At 31.9% G+C, this 3391-nt stretch overlaps 1 non-coding gene across 1 annotated transcript; it reads left to right on the forward strand.

Moving 5' to 3' along the window:
* The first annotated feature begins 736 nt into the window (after positions 1 to 736).
* TRNAT-AGU (transfer RNA threonine (anticodon AGU)) lies at positions 737 to 810 on the forward strand. The gene has a single exon. It is a non-coding gene; the product is annotated as a tRNA-Thr (tRNA).
* The last annotated feature ends 2581 nt before the right edge of the window (positions 811 to 3391 follow it).

Below are 3391 nucleotides of genomic sequence, written 5' to 3' on the forward strand. Positions count from 1 at the left end.
TTATAAACTTCTAATAAAATATGAAAAATCTAAAAAGCAAAATAAATTCGAGAAGTCTTTTTGCATATTTTTGAGTTTTTAGTGCATATTTACCGCATAAAAATCCGAGGCCTATTTATCATTATTTATTTATTTTTGGCTTTTGATTAATTATAAGATTAAAAACCGATTATTTTATTTTTTTGCCATCCCTACTTAGAGCACTTCGTCCCTTAAAGTACAATACAGCCTATCGTCATTCTGCAAAACCGCGTAACTGACATTTGCTGGCAAAAAATGGATTTGCTCACATAAGCTCCTGGCTTCGTCCTGAAATATACTAGCCAGAAATGCGATTGTTTTATAAAATTCAGAACTTAATATGAGTGCTTTTACTCTCTAGAAAATAATTTATACAACCTCACATACGCGGTTTTGCATTTTTTTGATACGCGGGTTTGTACTTTAAACGACGACTTGTTGAAAACACTGATGCTAAAGTGTGCAAACGGATAAGTATGTATGTATGCATTTGTACGTATGCATGTATACATTTGTTTGCTTAAATAAAAACACTCCTCAACTGTATGCATACTTTTAGGCAGCGCTTGCGCTTTGGTACCATTTCCGTTCTCTGCTCTCAATGTTACTCTTTCTGTTGTCGGCACTAGCTTAACATAGCGCTGTTAACATATGCTGTTAAAATGGTTATTTACAAAAAGCTTATATCACACATCATATCCAACGCTGACACCGTGGCGCCGTGGCTTAGTTGGTTAAAGCGCCTGTCTAGTAAACAGGAGATCGTGAGTTCGAATCTCGCCGGGGCCTATCAGTTAGTTAACACTGAAATCTTTTTAAATTATTATTTTTTAATTTTGTGCTAACAACTAGAAACCTCTTGTATTTACACCAACTAAGTACATATGTATTCTGTTTATCTATTTTTAGTAGTTAATAAATTGTACATATTAACAAGTATAAGTGTGCATATACATATGCATATTTTATACACAATCGTATCTGACATTGGAATCGCTATCTTTTGTTTGTCATTACGCAATAGGACCACCACACTTTATAGAATTTTAAGAAGCAGAAATGAGTCTGCGAAGTCTGTTGAGTTTTTACATTTTGTGTCGATTTTTACAATTAATAATTCTAGCGGTTATGTACGTTTTTTCACTTGTTTAAATTCTTGAAGTTAAATTTATTGTTCTATGAATTTGTTTGTTATTGGAAAAGAAAATTGTTGATTATTAATCAACAGGGAACGGATTTTATGGAAATTGCCTTTGTTTCTGCTAAAGAGATAGAGTATATTCGATTAAGAATGTCCACGATTTAGCTTTCCCTGATTCCATATATACACATTTGATGTTGCCTTATTTTGCCTTTTTTTAAGATATTTGCCTTTTTTGCCTTTTCTACCTTTAAAAAAGTGAATAGTCAAAGATTCAAAGTACAAATTTTTCATATAATGAAACTAGTTCATAGTTTTTCTCTTTTTACTTGTAATATAAACATTTCTAAAATAAATGTATTTTTTGATTGTTCTTCGTATTTTCTGTCTTTTTTAGTGCCTTATTTTGCTTTTTTTTGCAATACCTAGTGCCTTTTCCTGCCTTTTTCGCTATTTTATTTTGCCTTTTCCAGCCTATTTCGTTATTTTATTTTGCCTTTTTTATAGGTTTTTAGGTCCTAAAAATCCGTTACCTGTTAATAAACTAGCTTTCAACAATAGCCAACAAGAAAAAAATAAATGTTTTAAATTGAATATCATATTAAGATATACTTACATATGGGGTATTCCATCGCCGCGCACGGTGGGCCTGAACCAACTTTAAATCGAAGGTCATAGCACATCATTTTTTATTGCTAATTTGGGTTATTTATGATACAAATAATGTGTAAAAGTTTTATAGCCCATAACTTGTCGAGCCGTTTTTGAAAAAACTCATTTTAAATAAAAAGTATTCCTTTTCTTTTAAAATTTTCATACATACGTATTGGACTACGGATTAAATTGTAATGTGAAGGAAACACTATTAAGGCTACAACACTCGTTATTTATTTTTTTATGTAATACATAAGTTGTTTTAAAAATACACGATATTTTATAAACAACTAAATTTTTATTATTGAAAAGAACATCGTTTATTTCTACAAACTGTACCGGGTATAAAGCAGATTTTTTATTTACTAGTATCGCCCAGTTGTCGGAATTCGACATCCTTTTTCATACAATTTTGAATTTTACCTGTCCCAAATACTAACTCCTTTATGCGAATTACATTTCGAAGTCCACCAGCATATTTATAGCGAATTTACAGGAAAACTTAAAATCGAATTATGAACGTTAATACCGGATTGATTAATGCTGATTCTATCAAGTCTCTTCCAAATTTCTTCATTTGCTTTTGAAATTAGACCGAAAAAGGAACCTCGATTTTCATTTATAAAAAATATGCATATGTATTTGTATGTACAGAAAAGATGTGCATCACTGACTAATATGTCAAGCACATACCAATTCAGACTTTAAATAAGTTTTTCGATTATATTTGTCTGACAGCCTCTTGGAGGTTAAAAACTAAATTGCCCACATCTACATAAACTCTTTCTTTTTTTCATCAGAATCGTTAACGGTTGAGAAAGTATCTGGAAGACTTACAACAGAAGATAATATTTCCTTCTCTAACGACGGTTTCACGCGGGTTTTGGTCAAGACTGGGTCAAAGCCCCAATATTTTTCCATCCCACGACTGGGCTACAAAGTTACACCAAATTTTATGTTACTAATATGTGTTCTAAAAGTGAAACAAATGTGATCATAAATATGATTTTTTACGATACCTCTCAATCCCTGCGCAAAATATCGGAAGACAAACACACTTATACTTCTAAAAGCTTTTACACGAAACAACAACGATTCAATGCGATTTTAAAATCTGGGAGAAAATGGTTCCCAGTTGAATGATTCTTGCGATTTTATATGTGTATAAATGTAGGTGTATAAAATTCCAAAACCTTACAATAAGAGGTTCCAGAGATAAGCGATATGAGAATTTCAGTTTGTATGGGCGGTGCCACGCCCTCTTTTCCAAAATCTGCCATTCTTCGCCGTAAGTAAGTATGGTGTATGTTTCATAGAAATCGAGCAAACCGTGCCTTCAAAAAAGGGATTGCAAAATTTTCTTGTTTATATATAGATTATGTATGTATTTTTGGACAACTAATAGGAGAGCTGCATGGTGTTTTACATACAACCCTTTAAATTTTTTAAACAGTAGCTTATATGTACATGTTGGGCATTGTATTTTTGTACTGCTCTCAGTAATTTAGATGGATATTCCGGATGCTTGACGAATACTTTATATTTGTCCCAGTTGCTTTAAAGTCGGAATGTAGG

Source organism: Rhagoletis zephyria, unplaced genomic scaffold, assembly GCF_001687245.7.
Source record: "Rhagoletis zephyria isolate East Lansing unplaced genomic scaffold, Rhagoletis_zephyria_1.1 Rzeph_scaffold_07975, whole genome shotgun sequence".
NCBI lineage: Eukaryota > Metazoa > Arthropoda > Insecta > Diptera > Tephritidae > Rhagoletis > Rhagoletis zephyria.